Raw genomic sequence first — 18,589 nt, 5'->3', positions numbered from 1 at the left:
CCGAGAAACTGAACCATTGACTCACAGCTTGTGAGCTGTAAAGCCACGACAAGGCACCAACCTCTTTATAGGCCATTCATACACCTTACATAAGTGTGACAAATACAAAACCATTCACACCGCCAGACCGGGGCCCAGCACATTACAATACACCAGCAGATGGCGCCATTCAAGGGCCCATCACTTTCACATGCCCACATTCCTAACACAGCAACCACACCAGCTCACGGATTGCGTGGAGTGGTGTTTGGCTAGCAGTGTGTGTAGTGACCAGCAGCTAGTCACTACTCACACACCGCCAGCCAAGCGCCAGTCCACCTACACCGCCAGCCGATCACCAGTGCATGCACACTGCCAGCCAAGCACCAGTCCACACACACCAACAGCTAAGCCCCAGTCCATGCACACCACTAGCCAAGTGTCAGTCCAAACACACTGCCAGCCAAGCACCAGTCTAAACACATCTCCCGCCAAGGGCCAGTCCACGCACACCACCAGCCAAGCGCTAGTCCGAACACACCGCCAGCCAAGCGCCAGTCCACGCACACTGCCAGCCAAGCGCCATTCCACACACACCACCAGCCAAGCGCCAGTCCAAACACACCACCAGCCAAGCGCCAATCCAAAAACACCACCAGCCAAGCACCAGTCCACACACACCACCAGCCAAGCGCCACTCCACGCCAGAACATTTAGGATTTTTTTATACAAATAAGAAAACGCAAATAAATCGCAAATAGATATAAATCTACTAACACAAAATCTGAAACGAAAAACACTACACAAATGCCAACCTTGAAACTGAACAAAAAATATTAAACAATAGAGACCAAGAAAGTCCTGAATTTGACGAAATTTAAAAAAACTGCTTGCTGGGCAGATTAAATTGCCTTGTCAAATCCAAATAGATAGGAAAGTACGCCCCCAGCCTCTCAAACATCTCTACTCTGCAAGATGTCTTTATTTCTCCAGCTTAACGCCACCCGATCCCACAAAATGGGTGGGAGAATCTTAAAGGCAGTTGTGGGTGTAAAATATGTTAGCCCCTCCAACGAAAATATCTTCCATATACCTTTCCACACCTTAAAGACAGCATCCATTACTTTAAAAAGTGTCCTTTTAAAGTAACTGCCATCAAAGTCTCTGAACAAACAATTCTTTACCTCCGACCCAAGCAGCAGTTGAAAAATAGAGGAGACATCCGCTGCATTACTAACCTCTTCCCCGGTCAGCAGTACTCGTATCTTTAACAAAAATCATACATGATAATAAAAGTAAAATCGGGTATCGACCAGCCCCCCTCTCTCTTGGAAGAGTCATAATCCTTGTAGCTCGTCTAGGTTTGCCAGGGGCCCCAAAACATTTTGCACACCCAGATTGCAATTGTTGGAGTTGTTCCTGCGTCACTTCTAAGGGGATTGATCTAAATAGATCCAGCACCTTAGGCAGAATATTCATTTTTAAAATGTTGCCTCTACCCACCAGTGTAAAATGTAGTCGCCCCCATCTTTCTAGGGATTCCTTAATCCTAGTCATTATATCCAACCAGTTAGTTTCTACCAATTCTTTCATCGATGCTCGAAGTTTAATCCCTAAATATGTAACTTCTTTCACCAATCTCACATCATTTAACACAATATTATCTGTACATAATATTTGCGTTTTAGTTATGTTAAGCTTGTAACCTGATACCTGTGCAAATTCTTTTGCTAAGCTCTCCACCTCTATAAGAGCGGTTATTGGGTCTACTGTAGTAATGGCTATATCATTCGCATAGGCGAAAAGAGTGAGAGATCTCCCAGACTATAAAAGGTTTAACTAGGGGACTTTTCTCAATAAGTCTATAAAACGATTGATGTACAAAGCAAACAGCAAGGGAGAACAGGGGCATCCTTGCCGAGTTCCTCTGGTTATTCTCACTAGCTCTGAGACCATGCCCATTGCAGCAATTCTAGCAACCGGTGCTTTATACAGTATCTGTAAAGCCTGCATAAACCCATTCCCAAATCCTGCCCGATACATAATGTTCCACAAATAATCCCACTCCACACGGTTGAAGGCTTTTTAGCATCTTATATTATTAACCACAACTCCCGTCCTTCAACCTGAGCTATATCGAACAACGTCACCTTATTAATATGTGCAACCGTCCCCCGGCCGGGAATAAACCCATGCTGATTCAGCGATACTAGTTGGAGGATAACCTTTGCCAACCGATTAGCCAATATTTTCGCATAGATTTTTCCGTCACAATTAACCAAAGATAAGATCCAGGCATTTCAGACGGTTTCCCCTTCTTTTTAAAAATCCCTATTGTGGCCTCGTCCCATGATTTGGGAGCTTGCCCATTCTGTGCAACCCTGATAGAAGCTAACATTGCGTTCTTAATCTCATGAAAAAAGACCCTGTAGACCACCCCAGGAAGTTTGTCCGGTCCAGCGGCTTTCCCCAATGCCAAGTTATTAGTAGCAGCCTCTAGTTCCTCCATTGTAATTGGGCTATCTAATATCTAATAGCTCTGCCTTCTCGGGGTATACCTGTGGTATGTTCCCCACCATAAATATATTATTTACAACATCCAGTGTTTTCTGCTGTGTGTATAGCTCTGTATAAATCTGATGAAAAATTACCAGTATCCCTTGAGGATCTTGTCGCATTACACCCAAACAATCCCTAAGACCCGCAATTCGCTGGGAAGCTTCCTTCATCTGTAGCCGTAGCCCTACTCGCCATACTCATGACATTGTTTTTTATTAATCAAATATTTCCTGGCGTTTTCCCTGTTCCAAAGAATATTCATATTTGCACGACATCTTGGAGCATTAGTCTCGGAGTCCGCTACATTTTTTCTTTGTGCAATCCCTTGAGTCAAGTTTGCCTCAGCTACTCTCAGCTTAGAATACAGTTATTGTAGCTCTAATTTGGCTTTCTTTTGATGATATAGACCAAAACTCAATACTTCGCCTCTAAAACAAGCCTTGAAAGTGTCCCATATAATCGCTACATGAGCTGATTGTCTATTACATTAAAAAAAACTCCTTAATCCATCTACTCATATATTCTTTAAAACTATCAACTAAACTCAGTTTCTGATCAAATGAAAAAGCTCTTGGTATGGAATTAACAATAAATACTGATATTTCTGACACAATGTGAGCATGATCAGAAGTGATCCTAGGAAATATATGAACCAATGCCCCTGTAAGATATGAGATAGGCATGAAAAAATAATCGAGGCGTACCAATTTCTGGTGAGGAAAAAAATAAAATTCATAACCAGGATCAGTTGGATGAAGATTATCCCACACACCAACCAGTCCATGATCATTTATCAAATTATATAAAGCTTTAAAACCTCTAGGTTTCCGTCCCCTATATCCTTGTAGCCCACTTTGTAGTTCCTTCTTTACCAAATTAATATTAAGATCTCCACATACTACTAGGGGGATCGGCCAAGATGCAAGTTCTAAACTTAAATGTTCCAGGACTACCGATTCATCCAAATTGGACCCATAAATAGTGCAGAGTGTAAATTTACGGCTCCCCAAAACGCATTCCAAAATAGCCCAGCGCCCCAATTTATCCGCTAAAAAACGACCAGTTGTCTGTATAGCCGGCTTAGCTAATCTTGCAACCCCTTGAGCCACTGAAGTTAGCTGTGAGGCAACTAGAATTGAAAACCCTAAATCTGTCAGCATATTGTGTTTCCCCCAAGGAATATGTGTCTCTTGAATACACAATAAATCTGGTTGGATTATACGAAGTTCTGCAGCAACCCTTTTTCTCTTGTTATAATTATTGAGGCTTTAGAACAAACAAAAGACCCTATCCATGGACGTCAACAGGTGTCAGTTGCTAGGGAGATAGAACAGTCTATGTGTACTGATAACTACTCCAGAACCCGACAAGTTGTGTGTGGATAATTTTACTGCACTGCGCCCAAATTCATGTAAAAACCCCAAAGTTTCCTTGGCAGAAACACCGAACAACAATTTGTCTGACCCACCTAGGTCGATAACAAAGATCCACACCCACGGTGTTGGATCAAGTTCTCCTTAGAAAAAATGTGTGAAAACCAAGTGACACCTCACGGAAACACCACCAACGGGGTAATTGGTATGTAATTTCTAGACAAGCCCCTGTCTCATCATCGGTAGTCACTTGATTCTCAAAGAAAGAGAGAAATTAGTGTCCAAAACAAACAACCAAAACGTGTAACAAACAGTGGAAAGCAGAGAGCATCTGCTAGTGACAAACACACAACATAAATAAGTGCATAAAACACAGCATCTAATTCCCTCAACCAACTTTATTCGTAGGGGAAAAAAAAAGTATGCTGAACCACTAAAAAGGCTGGTAGCTATTCCTGCATACCATTACCTAATGCCAGTGCCAACATGTTTCACTGCCACATGCTTTTAGGCAGTTTTATCAGGGCTGCACTATATGCTGCCACTCCACTCTTGGACACTTGTTCTTTGTTAACTGCCAAGGAAAAACAGGCATATAAAACTAAGTTAAAAGCATGTAAACACATAAATGAGTGGCCGTATGTGTCGTGTTATATGTAAAAACATTGTTTACCCAGAGACCACCATGTTGCTCATACCGGCCGCCTCGGGGTTGGGAGAGATGTAGGGGTACTCCAAACGTGAGTGCCTACCTTCACTTAGCTTGTAGCTTTCTAATGAGGCAAACAAAGGAACATGTAGCCAGGTATCAGAACATGTATACATAATGATGTCAAATAAGGCTCCAAAGCCTTACACAGCGCTTAGATGCTAGCATTCCGGCGTCGCGTATTTACACGCACTTGGATAATGCAACAGGAGCAACAGTCAGCTGCCCCTGACTGTGTTTCAGTTTTCTGTATCAAACTATCCTTATCAGCCCACTTTCTAGCGAATAGTCCAACAGTACTCGATATCAGAGCTTCACCCCGGTTTTGCTGCCATGATGTCAGGACCAACGCTTGAATAGTATCGTCTAGGCGACACATGTTTACTCACGGTCTTCGTGATGCGGAAATCGAAATTTCATTTTTACGGGGAACCAAGCCCCTTCCATATTTCTGGTGCAGCTGCTCGAATTTAGAACATGCGCAGTCACACCAACCGCACTCGCGCTCTGATTTAATCAAACACTTATCATCGTGGTAGCTCTTTCTGAGCGTCTGAGCAGAACAAAACCACTCGCACACATCGCACTCGCGCTCCGTCTGGTTAGATACTTCTCAAACACTTATCATCGTGGTAGCTCTTTCTGAGCATCTGAGTAGAACAAAACCACTCGCACACATCGCACTCGCGCTCATTCTGGATAGATACTTCTCACCGTGGTAGCTCTTCCTGAGCGCTTCGTCTCAACCACAGTGTGCACCTTCCCCACAGGCCGTGATAAACACCAACAGTGGTATCCGCCCCCCGCCCGCGGTCACCTGACCTCATTGAAATTCGGGCAGACATCTTACAGCAGTAAAAGCTGTCAGAGGACCGAATCCAGGGAATGTCAATCGGGATCAGCCTCCATAAACAGAACTTGTTGCTAAATGTAGCACCACACATTCGATTAACATGGAAATTTCCCTTTTTGTTAAAAACACACAGTGGACACATTGGGAGGGTGTCGTAAACGGCGGCCATCTTGGACTAGTCAGAAGAATTATGATAAACGGCCCTGGGTGTAGCAATATGCTACAGAAATGGACTCAAAAGCTGCCTACCAGGTATGAAATGATTCTATATATACCAAGTACTAGAGGGCTAGCAATAGTGTGTCACTCCATACCACTAAGGCTTTATTTATTTCAAATGACTCATAGCCTTCATCTCTGTGTCTTAAGATAGGTCAAGATGTACTGTCTATTGCAGGTATTACAGGTGCTATGCACGCCCATGTTAATCATTTGGGTGGTTCAAAGAGTTTATGGACTCACAGCTTAATCCTAATTCATTCGATAATTTCATTTAGGCCACATTGATCTGTTTTTTCGCTGTAGATCCAGCGTGCTTCCTTTGAGAGCAAAATGCTCTCTACGTTCCGAGGGGTCCCCTTCACCTTCTCTAGCACTGTCCAAGTAAAATTATGTTTCTCTTTAAAACAGCGTTGCACTAACTTAGTTGTTAATTTGCCTGCCCTTATAGTGCTTAGATGCTCTTGCACTCTCACTTTGAATTTTGCGTGATGTCAGTCCCATGTAGTGTAAACCACATTGACACGTCAGTCTGTACACCACCTGGGTGGAATTACAGTTGCTAAAATGGTTAAGAAACCATTCCTTTCCTGATGTGAGACTCACAGTAGTGCTCTTCTTAGTGAGTGGACACACAGAGCATGTCCCGCAGGTATAGTGACCATTAGGGACAGTAGATGAAACACTGTTTACTTCAGTTGAGACTCGAGAATGTACAAGCTTGTCTTTTAGATTGCACGATCTTTTGAATGCGAATCTGGGGGGCGGCATTTGGAATTCATTGTTTGATAACAGTGACCAGTGCTTTCTAATCGACTGTCTGATTTTGGTCGCCACCGGGTCATATGTCATCACCACCGGTACGCATTCTTCGCTTTGTTTAACAACTTTCTCCAAGAGAGTGCTTCTTGGTGTATTTACAGCTCTCTTTTTGGCTTGTCTGACAACCTTGCTGGGGTAATTCCTGTTCGTGAGTTTGGTAGCCAATTCCTCTGATTGCTCCAAAAAAGTGTTGGTCGAGGAGCAATTTCGTCTATATCTTAAAAACTGCCCCACCGGCAAGTTGTCTCTCAATGCCCTGGGATGGAAGGAATTATAAGACAATAGGGAATTCCTGTCTGTGGGCTTCTGGTGTACACTGGTATTGATCATGTTGTCTCTATACTCAATGTCTATATCTAGATACACAGCCATGTGCCTATCAAAGGTCCAGGTAAATTTAAGGTTGGCATCTTGTTCATTGAGCCACTCCAAGAATTCAAGGAGATTCTCCTCCGTGCCAGACCAGATGCAGAGCACGTCATCTATATATCTCTTCCAGAGCCGGAGACTACTCTGGAAGGGGTTGCTGTTAGGATAGATGACGTGCTCCTCGAACTGCCCAACATAGATACAGGCTAAGCTTGGAGCCATGGTAGCCCCCATGGATGTCCCCGACACCTGAAGATATAGCTGGTTCTTATAACTGAAATAGTTTCTTGTTAGGGCCAACTCAATACATTGAAGTACAAAAGCCTGGGTGGTATCATAGAACCATTCCTGATCCCCCAGGGCGCGGGCTGCTGCCACCAGCGCTGGGTCCTGGGGTATGCAGGTGTACAGGGATTCAATGTCAATGGTGACAAAAAATTCTTCACTGGGATTGTACTGTCTGTCCTCCAGAGTGTTAAGGATGTCAGTGGTGTCCTTGACAAATGATCTTTGATTTACCACCAATTCTCTAAGGAAGAAATCCGCATATTGAGAAAGTGGTTCTAAGACAGATTGGATCCCAGCCACAATGGGGCGTCCCGGTGGTGGACGCATGGGTTTATGGATTTTAGGAAGTATGTAAAAGGACGGAGTCCTGGAGTTGGTATTAACCAGGAACTCCGCCTCTTTCACTGAAATCCATTTCTTCTCTTTCGCTGTTCCTACCATCTCACGAATAATTTTCAATAGATCTTCCAGTGGATCCCTACTGAGGGGCTGGTAATTAGTCCTAACACTCAGTAGGCGCATAACTTCTAGATAACTTTTAGATATATAGATGACGTGCTCTGCATCTGGTCTGGCACGGAGGAGAATCTCCTTGAATTCTTGGAGTGGCTCAATGAACAAGATGCCAACCTTAAATTTACCTGGACCTTTGATAGGCACAAGGCTGTGTATCTAGATCTAGACATTGAGTATAGAGACAACATGATCAATACCAGTGTACACCAGAAGCCCACAGACAGGAATTCCCTATTGTCTTATAATTCCTTCCATCCCAGGGCATTGAGAGACAACTTGCCGGTGGGGCAGTTTTTAAGATATAGACGAAATTGCTCCTCTACCAACACTTTTTTGGAGCAATCAGAGGAATTGGCTACCAAACTCACGAACAGGAATTACCCCAGCAAGGTTGTCAGACAAGCCAAAAAGAGAGCTGTAAATACACCAAGAAGCGCTCTCTTGGAGAAAGTTGTTAAACAAAGAGAAGAATGCGTACCGGTGGTGATGACATATGACCCAGTGGCGACCAAAATCAGACAGTCGATTAGAAAGCACTGGTCACTGTTATCAAACAATGAATTCTAAATGTCGCCCCCCAGATTCGCATTCAAAAGATCGTGCAATCTAAAAGACAAGTTAGTACATTCTCGAGTCTCAACTGAAGTAAACAGTGTTTCATCTACTGTCCCTAATGGTCACTATCCGTGCGGGACATGCTCTGTGTGTCCACTCACTAAGAAGAGCACTAGTGTGAGTCTCACATCAGGAAAGGAATGGTTTCTTAACCATTTTAGCAACTGTAATTCCACCCAGGTGGTGTACAGACTGACGTGTCAATGTGGTTTACACTACATAGGACTGACATCACGCAAAATCAAAGTGAGAGTGCAAGAGCATCTAAGCACTATAAGGGCAGGCAAATTAACAACTAAGTTAGTGCAACACTGTTTTAAAGAGAAACATACTTTTACTTGGACAGTGCTAGAGAAGGTGAAGGGGACCCCTCAGAACGTAGAGAGCATTTTGCTCTCAAAGGAAGCACGCTGGATCTACAGCGAAAAAACAGATCAATGTGGCCTAAATGAAATTATCGAATGGAATAGGATTAAGCTGTGAGTCCATAAACTCTTTGAACCACCCAAATGATTAACTTGGGCGTGCATAGCACCTGTAATACCTGCAATAGACAGTACATCTTGACCTATCTTAAGACATAGAGATGAAGGCTATGAGTCATTTGAAATAAATAAAGCCTTAGTGGTATAGAGTGACACACTATTGCTAGCCCTCTAGTACTTGGTATAAATAGAATCATTTTGTACCTGGTAGGCAGCTTTTGAGTCCATTTCTGTAGCATATTGCTACACCCAGGGCCGCTTATCATAATTCTTCTGACTAGTCCAAGATGGCCGCCGTTTACGACACCCTCCCAATGTGTCCACTGTGTGTTCTTAACAAAAAGGGAAATTTACATGTTAATCGAATGTGTGGTGCTACATTTAGCAACAAGTTCTGTTTATGGAGGCTGATCCCGATTGACATTCCCTGGATTCGGTCCTCTGACAGCTTTTACTGCTGTAAGATGTCTGCCCGAATTTCAATGAGGTCAGGTGACCGCGGGTGGGGGGCGGATACCGCTGTTGGTGTTCATCACGGCCTGTGGGGAAGGTGCACACTGTGGTTGAGACGAGGCGCTCTGGAAGAGCTACCACGGTGAGAAGTATCTAACCAGACGGAGCGCGAGTGCGATGTGTGCGAGTGGTTTTGTTCTGCTCAGACGCTCAGAAAGAGCTACCACGATGATAAGTGTTTGAGAAGTATCTAACCAGACGGAGCGCGAGTGCGATGTGTGCGAGTGGTTTTGTTCTGCTCAGACGCTCAGAAAGAGCTACAACGATGATAAGTGTTTGATTAAATCAGAGCGCGAGTGCGGTTGGTGTGACTGCGCATGTTCTAAATTCGAGCAGCTGCACCAGAAATATGGAAGGGTCTTGGTTCCCCGTAAAAATTAACTTTCGATTTCCGCATCACCTATACCGTGAGTAAACATTTGTCGCCTAGATGATACTATTCTAGCGTAGGTCCTGACATCATGGCAGCAAAACCCGGGTGAAGCTCTGATATCGAGTACTGTTGGACTATTGGCTAGAAAGTGGGCTGATAAGGATAGTTTGATACAGAAAACTGAAACACAGTCAGGGGCAGCTGACTGTTGCTCCTGTTGCATTATCCAAGTGCGTGTAAATACGTGACGCCGGAATGCTAGCATCTAAGCGCTGTGAAGGCTTTGGAGCCTATTTTACATCATTATGTATATATGTTCTGATACCTGGCTACATGTTCTTTTGTTTGCCTCATTAGAAAGCTACAAGCTAAGTGAAGGTAGGAACTCACGGTTGGAGTACCCCTACATCTCTCCCAACCCCGAGGCGGCCGGTATGAGCAACATGGGTGTCTCTGGGTAAACAATGTTTTTACATATAACACGACACATACGGCCACTCATTTATGTGTTTACATGCTTTTAACTTAGTTTTATATGCCTGTTTTTCCTTGGCAGTTAACAAAGAACAAGTGTCCAAGAGTGGAGTGGCAGCATATAGTGCAGCCCTGATGAAACTGCCTAAAAGCATGTGGCAGTGAAACATGTCGGCACTGGCATTAGGTAATGGTATGCAGGAATAGCTACCAGCCTTTTTAGTGGTTCAGCATACTTTTTTTTCCCCCTACGAATGAAGTTGGTTAAGGGAATTAGATGCTGTATTTCATGTACTTATTTATGTTGTGTGTTTGTCACTAGCAGATGCTCTCTGCTTTCCACTGTTTGTTACACGTTTTGGTTGTTTGTTTTGGACACTAATTTCTCTCTTTCTTTGAGAATCAAGTGACTACCGATGATGAGACAGGGTCTTGTCTGGAAATTACATACCAGTTACCCCGTTTGTGGTGTTTCCGTGAGGTGTCACTTGGTTTTCACACATTTTTTCTAAGGAGAACTTGATCCAACACCGTGGATGTGGATCTTTGTTATCGACCTAGGTGGGTCAGACAAATTGTTGTTCGGTGTTTCTGCCAAGGAAACTTTGGGTTTTTTACATGAATTTGGGCGCAGTGCAGTGAAATTATCCCCACACAACTTGCAGGGTTCTGGAGTAGTTATCAGTACACATAGACTGTTCTATCTCCCTAGCAACTGACACCTGTTGACGTCCATGGATAGGGTCTTTTGTTTGTTCTAAAACTTTTGAGTGGAGGGCGACCCTGTCCTTTCTTCCCTCTATGCTCCAATTGTGGTTTTGAATAATTATTGAGGCAACATATATCTGAAGTACAGATTTTAACCCCCCTGCAAGCCATTAAAAAACAAAAAAAAAGATAAGGCCTATTCCAAGTATTACTACAATTGTAAACAAAATACTATATCTTCGGGACTGTATCATTATTTTATTTCCCTTTTTGATACAGTGGAATTTTTTACTTTTACATCAACTAGGTGCCCCTGCCCCCTACCACCCATCACCAATTCCCACACCCCAACCCTTCCCTACCCACCCCTTTAATTAGGCTTTAGGACCCACAGTCCTGTAGATGACAAGCTTCCATTCACCCAATGCCGTCGCTCGCAAATCCCGTCCTAGTCATATAGGAGAGGAAATCCTTCCTCCCCTGGCTGGGCGGAGAGCAAATAATCATAGACAAAAAAAAAGAAAAAGAAGAACGGGGAAAAAAGAATGAGAAAAAGAAAAGAGGCAAAACAACCAGAAGAGCAGCCTGGCGTAGAAGGCGGGATAAGGAAGTTCACCAAAAAGAAAAACCTTTTTATACAATTAAACATTATCCCTTCCCACCAGCTATGCCACAATACCACAACCAAAATCCTAGATGGAATTTAAATACTCTTTAGCAGAGCCCTCATTAGTAAAAAAAAAAAAGAGCACGCTCCTGAAAAATCACTTTGAGTTTTACCGGATTCATGAAAAATGCTTGAGCCCCTTTGGCTTGAAATAACGGAATAAGCTAGCGTAACTGCCAGCGGTTCTCTGCGGTATAATGGCAGAAATCCGGCCTTACAAAAAACTCAAAGTCCTTCCCCGCTCTTTTCTTATCTGGTCGGGCTAGGTGAAAAACATCCTCCCTAGCCAAAGAGCTATTGAAAGAGATTAAAAAAGCTCTTGGTTTGTCAGCCATTTGGCCTACTTTCATACGAATATTAAATGGAAATCAATGTGCTCGTTCAATCTCTCTGTCTTAGTCCCATCTAGTAAGCTCGGGAAACGCATTTGTAAACAAATCAACTATAAATTTGCGAGAAGCCTGTCCTTCCTGTCCTTCGGAATCTGTAACACTCTGAGATTTGTTCTTCGTTCACGATTTTCCATATCTGCCAGTTTCCATTGCGTCTCCTCTTTAATAGTACGTAAAGATTCAGTCAAAGCTATCTGAGCCACAAATTCATCTTCTAAATTAGAAATGTACGCTTCTGCTTCGTTAAATCTTGAAGTAAAGTCCGCACAGGGTTTGGCGACACGTCTAACCGAATTTTGTAGCTTCCGGCACAAATTTGGGACTCTCTGGCTTTCTACACTTGTTTCCTCCCGGTGAGACATAATTGATTGATAGATTAAAGATAAAGAGATATCCTCAAGAGGCTGAGTTTTTTGCGATTGTAGAGCACTTTATTGGTCCTTTTCAGCCTCAACATTGCCAGACTTATGATCTAGTCTCTTACGAACAATATGGGGGCTGCCTAACATGAACTCACCGGAGTCTTCAAGACAGATGCTAGTGTGATCGCTGCCACCAACCCCATTCACCTATATAGAAAAATTTGCCACCAGGTCCTCACATGATGAAGTGGACTGTTCAGATAAAGAAAAGGAATCTCCAGATTCCGCATCTTGTGCTTGTATTTGTATATCTCCATCTGCATTCATGATCCCCCCATTGCCCAATTCTCTACTCTCCATTACCATTCTAGATTTTGGAGTGACAGCAGCAGTAGCAGTGCATTCAGAAGCATCCAGCATCTGGGTTCCACCAGAAACACAAGAAGGGACATTTAAGCCCACATCATCTCGTCTAATATGCTGTTCCTTATCTTTCTGTTTTTCCAGTATATTGTCACTCGGAGAGGGGTTTAATGAGGGGGTAACAACCTGCGAAAGTTCCATATTCTGCTCCCCTTCTCCGTCCGTACCATGCAATGACTCTGACTGAGTATGGCCGAGCTTTTTACCTTTTTTTGTTTTGTCTTTACCAGCTGAGAAAATTGCCGGAATAGTTTTAGTCATTCCAACGTCCGTTTTAGCCCCCACAACGTTTGTGTCAATTTTTGTACCTTTAACAGAGTTACCTGGCTTCTTGCTGCCCGCACCAGTGTTTCCTTCAGCTTGTGACTCTTCCAGCACCTGCCGTCTCCCTCGCGCTCCTTTCGGCGGCATCACCATCAACCGCCTGAGTTTCCCTCGAGTATCACCAAGCCGTCTCCAGGTGAAGTCAATCACCCTGCAGCGGAGTCCGCACACAGTACACGCCCAGCGGCTTCGGCGGAGCCTACCCAACCCAGCCGCAAGCGCTGCAGAAGCAATCAGCTTTCAACACCACATGAGGGCAACGAATTTCCCGGCGTTATACCGAATCAGTATGAGTATGCTCCTCAAATATTGACAGCTTCACAAGTACTCTAGGGTATTAGTTCAGCGGCATATTTAACTCCTTTTTCCCCCACAATAGCGCTTTGCGAGCTCCGGCATCAGGAGCGGCCGGCTTACACGTCCACCCTCGCCATCTTGCCTCTACAGAATCCAGCACAGAAAGTGTACTTTACGTTTATGCTCTAACTGTGACATTAAACCGTAACAGCTCGAGTGAAGATCCCTTTGCTTTTCTCCTCCCTCCTTTTATGCCTTTCTCTTCAAAATCACATCTTCCTCATCCAGTTTCTCTGTCTCTTATATTCCCTTTGATGTCATTCCCATCCTCACCAATTTGTTTCTCATTCACAGAATTGAACAACCTGATGAAAAGACGTGCAGCACGCCAGCACCAGATGATCAACCGTATCAGTGTATAGAGTCTGAGAAAACCCATTGGCTGGAGGTTGTAGGTTGGACCTGGATACACACCCTATGATATATACGTTCAGGGAAGAAACACAGATCTGGTGTGTGAAAAAGCTCATGCAGAGCACATCTTTATGGACAGTTTTAAAGGATGCACACCAGAGATCATCTCTTTGAGTATACCGAGTGAGAAAACCTTGGGTTCACTCAGAACTCCCAAAATTGTAATTCTAATGCGAAATTAGAGCAGTTAATCTGAATATCCTGAGGATAGGTTTCACCAGTGCAAGGAGTGTGAGAAAAGCCTGACCCTAGAACATTTCTGTTGAAGAATGCTTTTTGGGGAAAAAATCCCACTGTAAATGGAATGTGGGTAAACCTGCACTGAAGGTTCTTTGCTGCGCAGGTGTCAAATAATTCCTTCTAAGGATAGGTCATTCCAGTGTACGGAATGTGGGAAGAGCTCCAAAGAAGCTGTTGAGAGACCAGAGAGTCCATACAGTTGGTTAGCGCTATAATTGTCTAGAATGTGGGATTAGCTACACCTAGAATGACACACTTGTAAAGCAACACCAAATCTGTGCTTACGAGAAACCTTTTCAGTATAACGAATGTGAGAAAAACTTTGCTGAGAAAAAATCACTGTTGTCATGTAGCTCATACTGGTTAGAAACCATGTTACTTTACAGAAAGTGGGAAAAGATTCACTGATAAGGGCTCACTGGTGAAGCACAAGATAATAAATACTGGTGAGTAACCCTATCAGTGTACCAAATGTGAGAAAATCTTCACTTGGATTAGCATACAGTACATTCATCAGAGTACCCATACTGGTCAGAAACCATTAGCACTGTACAAAATTTAGGAAATGCTTCAGTGAGAACAGCACACTGATGATGATGCATCAGACTTTCCATTCCGCTGATAAACCCTATCAGTGTACAGATTGAGAGAAATGCTTTGCTGCAAAGAACAAACTGTTGGTACATCAGATACTTAATAATGGGGAGAAACCGTATTAGTGTACAGAATGTCAGAAAAGCTTCATTAAGACATACAGTTTGTTGAAACACCAAATATTCCATATTGGAGAGAACCCCCTCCAATGCACAGAATTTGGAATAAGGTTCACTCTGAAGGGTACGCTGTTAAGGCATCCAAGAATCCATACTGGTGAGGAACCCTATCATTGCACAGAATGCAGGTAAACCTTTACTATGAAAAGCAATTTCTTGAAAGATCACAGAATCTACACTGGGGAGAAACCCTATCAGTGTACAGAATGCGAGAAAAGCTTTACGCAGAAGGATGCGCTCTTGAGGCATCAGAGAATCCATATCAGTGTAAAGAATGTGGGAAAAGCTTTACTGAGAAGAGAACTTTGTTGAGGCATGAGAGAATCCATTCTGGTGAGACACCCTATCACTGTACTGAATGCGGGAAAAGCTTTACTCAGAAGGGTACACTGTTGAGGCATCAAAGAATCCATACTGGTGAGAAACCCTATCAGTGTACAGAGTGCGGGAAAGGCTTTAGTGTGAAAAGCAATTTGTTGACTCATCAGAGAATCCATACTGGTGAAAAACCCTATCAGTGTACAGAATGCGAGAAAAGCTTTACTGAGAAAAGTACATTGTTGACGCATTGGCGAATCCACAATGGGGAGAAACCCTATCAGTGTACAGAATGCGAGAAAAGCTTTACTCATAATAGTACGCTGTTCACCCATCAGAGAGTCCATACTGGTGAGAAACCCTATCATTGCACAGAATGTGGGAAAAGCTTTTCTATGAAAAGCTCTTTGTTGAAACATCAGATAATCCACACTGGTGAAAAACCCTATCCGTGTACAGAATGCTGGAAAAGCTTTACTGAGAAGAGCACATTGTTGACGCATCGGAGAATCCACAATGGGGAGAAACCCTATCAGTGTACAGAATGCTACAAAAGCTTTACTCATAATAGTACGCTGCTCACCCATCAGAGAATCCATACTGGTGAGAAACCCTATCATTGCACAGAATGCGGGAAAAGCTTTTCTGTGAAAAGCACTTTGTTGAAACATCAGAGAACCCACACTGGTGAAAAACCCTATCCGTGTACAGAATGCGGGAAAAACTTTACTGTGAAGGCTACACTGTTGAAGCATCAGAGAATCCATACTGGTGAGAAACCGCATTGGTGTACTGAATGTGGGAAGGGCTTCACTAGGAAGAAAGATCTCTTAAGACATCAAATAACCCACACTAGTGAGACACTGTATCCATGCACAGAATGTAGGGAAATCGTTACTGATAAGAAATCACTGCCAGAGAATTCATACTAATGAGAGAAACCTTTTCTTTGTTCTGAATCTAGAAAAAACTTCACTCAGATACCCTCAATAAAGGCAATTCATTGTGGCATACATGAAAAAAGCTTCACAAGAATGCAGATATTGTAAAATAATCTTAGAAGCATTTCATTGTAGAAAACTCATAGCCCACAATGTGGAATACTAGTGAAGCAAGGTGACTTGAAATATATCAGCATTTGGGAGATAGAATGGATACAAGAGCGAATTCCGAAGTCAGATCCAATATACAATAAGAGTCCTCTCTTTTATTTTCGTATTCTGTTATTTGACAATTTCTTCATATTATAAATATTGTCTTGCCCTGCACTGGGGTACGAGACTGGTAAATATAAATGCGTGTGTAATTGTCGAAAGTATAAAGGTAAAGATAATCATCGCCATGGTGTCAAATCAAGAGCTTTTTTAAAGTCTGTTTTACCCCATTCACTCACTTTCTAAGATTCCCTCGCAATGTCAACTGTTTGCCCCCTCGCAATGACAGCTGTCCTTTTAAAAAAATACTACTTGTATCATAAATTTATATGCACACATGTAGACACTCACCTGTCAAAATAAATGTGCAAAAAACCTTTTTTGCAACAACAAAGCAAGATTTAAAAATGTCTTATTGTGACAAAATTGCATGTTATATCCTCAATGCAATGTGACTGACTTGTGACAAATTCTCATGAAGAAACATCATGGCGTATGGAGATCCGTAACATGTAATAAGCTGTTTATTAGCATTGTTTTTTTTAAAGATTTATTTTTATTTTATGAGTATGTGAAATGCTATAATGAAAAACCCAAGAACAATGCTTAATTATGTAGTTAAGTGTGAGAGAGACTCTTTTTACAGGCTCCCTGTATACTTTTTGCCCTACTGTTGCTGTGCTGTGTAATGGCTCTGTAGTGCCTGTGGACCCTGCATTCCAGGCCTTAGTGCATGTACTATGTACCTTAAAAGTGTATGTTTGATTGGCTTATCTCCAATTGGTAAAAGTTTACTAATAAATTGGTCCCTAATGTGTGAGAAGGTGTAACATCTCTCCCACACATGCCAATGCAGACTGGCAGAGCAGCTTTAAATCTGCTAACTCGACTGTGCCATTTCCATTTGTGACAAAGCCTAAACGTTAATACTTGCAAGCCTCAGCTAAGGTAGGTCTAACAAGCCTCAAAGGGAGGGAGCATTATAGTAAAGAGAAGGATATCCGTTATGTTTTACATGTCCTGACAGCAAAAACCCTGCATTGTTGTTTTCACTGTATTAAGACTAGTAGTCCCATTGGTTAGTGTGGAGTTACACACTCGCAACTCAGTATTGGTTACTTCCAAATGGAGCTACTAAAGGTGAAGCTTTAAGGTTTCAAAAGAATCATTGCATTAAATCAAGCTAGATGCCCACATTGAGTTTAATGTAACTATATTTTATAAATGGCAATTTGTTTACAAAGTTGTCACGTAGTTGCCCAAAAACATTTCAGTAACCCTCTTTGGTTACACACAGCTGTTGTCCTTGAGACAGCATGCTCCCTCCTTGGGAAGATGTCAGAACAACTCTCAGGAAGAGGAGCGAACAACCTGCCCAGGGTAAGAGGTGTTATCTTCTGGCAGGATGGCCAGTAGGGGTTTGAGCCGAGAAGACTAGCTTGAAAGGGAAAACCACTGTTGTGTGTTTCCTGCAGTGCCCATTGTCGTTTTAACTATTTTAGCCTAACTGTAAACATTAAGGGGCCATTTAATTTTGCACACGTTGCTTCATACCCCGCTTGCCTATGTGCCACCTTGCCTTTTCGCGCAGAAACTGTACGTTTTCTATTATTTTCCTGTGATTTAATCTGAACACACAAAAAATGGTGAAACAACAATGCCCCTTGTTATTTTCTCTGGTCAGTCAATAACATTTAGGCATAACAAGAAAATGCAGCTTCTCTTTGTGAGCACACATATCTTGTCATATAACTGTGGTCAGCGGTCCTGAAAAACACACACTGAATCAAGGTCCCAAAGCAAGAGTGCTGCGTCATCTGAGATGTAAAACATCCACCTATGTATGCTAAGGTACGGGGTCCGCCACAAATCCCAGCGATCTACAATATATAATCATTTAGCTTCAGTAGAAAGGTGGGTTATTCGGCTAAGCTGTCTTATAACATGACAGGGCCTTTTATGGTATATGGTTTGTTAACCATGCTAAGGATCTTTTTGGTATGCATTTGTTGTCTGATTGTGGTGCACGTACTACATCTTAGAGCACAATAGTTTTAATTATATATTTTACAAACGTTCTTTGTGTCTCTGGTTTATCTGATTGTTGACAAGTATGAGTGACAGAGCAAAAGGGTGGGTCATGTTATGGCAATCCCTGAGAGGGTCGAGAGTGTTGTGTTCTTGGGTGCCAACTCACTTATTTCTCTGGAAAGGGTATGGGAGCAAGGAAGGCACTGTATATAGTCGCACTCTGGCTCATAGATACTGAGGTACTTGGGCTCAGGTTCACAGATACTGAAGTGGTATGGT

General features: G+C 42.8%; 1 pseudogene across 1 annotated transcript in view; it reads left to right on the top strand.

The window, feature by feature from the left end:
* The window catches only part of LOC144828349 (uncharacterized), a 31,841-nt pseudogene extending 13,484 nt beyond the window's left edge, over window positions 1-18,357 (top strand). Inside the window, exon 3 of the transcript XR_013610429.1 lies at window positions 13,675-18,357. The product of XR_013610429.1 is annotated as an uncharacterized LOC144828349 (transcript). The remainder of the gene's footprint in view (window positions 1-13,674) is intronic.
* Window positions 18,358-18,589: the final 232 nt, after the last annotated feature.

Source organism: Lissotriton helveticus, chromosome 4_1 (assembly GCF_964261635.1).
Source record: "Lissotriton helveticus chromosome 4_1, aLisHel1.1, whole genome shotgun sequence".
Lineage (NCBI taxonomy): Eukaryota > Metazoa > Chordata > Amphibia > Caudata > Salamandridae > Lissotriton > Lissotriton helveticus.
This window is presented reverse-complemented; position numbering and strand designations above follow the sequence as displayed.